Below are 1,392 nucleotides of genomic sequence, written 5' to 3' on the forward strand. Positions count from 1 at the left end.
ATTTCCGGACGTAATAAAAAATTTTATCTTTCAGAATTATCCACTTGATTCGTTTAATATTTAATAAGTTTGTTGAATGAATGTCGATCAAATTATACATTGTGGTGTTGTTGCTGTCCAAATGCGTCTCTACGAATGCCGAGTGTTTTCAGGATTATGTTAAGATTCGTTTCAAATTTATACGGACACGAAAAATTGAAGTAAAACCCAAATTTGCTACATTAAGTGACAAATGTTTTATTAAAAATAACATGGATTTACGTGTTTGTACACTGCAAAATAAGAACTCTTATTAAACATTAACATTGCGTCACTGAAAATAATATTTTTGAAAATTTTGTACCAAAAAGCTATCACATATTTATCTGGACAGGTGTCAAATTGCAAAGTTTTCATACAATTTAAATACAATAGAAACGTACAAAGACAGAAACAATATACGTTATTTCGATTAAACGTAAATATAATTAAACATAATTTGAAGAACATAAATATTTAAATTGGAAGATTAATGTAAAATAGTTTAAATGAAATTTCTGTTAAGTCAACATAAGACATTTTCCATTAATAAACGAGAATATTATATCAGCAATGGCGTCACGTCTGATGCTATTGACGAAATGCATACTGTGATGTCATGAGTGACGTAATTTTCTCATTTGCATTCAATCGCAGCGAGACGCATTTACTTTTAGGATTAACTGGAAGAAAATCTTGATTTTTGGNGCTGCTATAAGGTTAAAAATTAGTAATTCTTCTTTTTTCCAACATTGTAATAGTAATAATAGTCAGATTAATACTAATAAATTAAAAATTATTTTTAGAGAAGAAAACAATGTAAACGAAAGGTAAAAGAACTCTTCGTTATAATTATGCAGAACAATAATGTAATTTTAAATACGGGAATGTTAACAGCGGAATGCTGGGAATTTTTTTGTTAACAATATAAGTGGCTATTTAATGAGTTGATTGTCAAAACGTAAACGTATTGTTAGCCCCGCTGAAGACGCCTTTCATAGGCGTAATGCATTTGGGAGCTTGTGAGTAATGTAAATAAAAGTTTTTTCTCTGCCAATTGATGTCTTTTTATACCTTTTTAACTTTAATTTTTTAGCGATTTTTGGTTTTTAAGACGTTCAATTTTAGCTGTGGTTATTAGTAAAACAGAGGATGACTTTTATAAACTTGATACCAAAACAGGTATTTTAAAACAATTGTATGCAAAATCTGAATTCAGTGTTTGCAAAGAGAGATTTTTAACGAAAGAAGATGGATGTCCCTGCTGTAGAAATATCTTTACGTCAAACAGCAATAAAACAATCTCTTGGTACTGGGCAGGGTTTCAGAAAATGTGACTGCAAATCTAAATGTACCACAAATAGGCGTGCTTGT

This window comes from Centruroides sculpturatus, unplaced genomic scaffold (genome assembly GCF_000671375.1).
Source record: "Centruroides sculpturatus isolate CEXI.00-Female unplaced genomic scaffold, Cexi_2.0 scaffold638, whole genome shotgun sequence".
Taxonomy (NCBI): Eukaryota; Metazoa; Arthropoda; class Arachnida; order Scorpiones; family Buthidae; genus Centruroides; species Centruroides sculpturatus.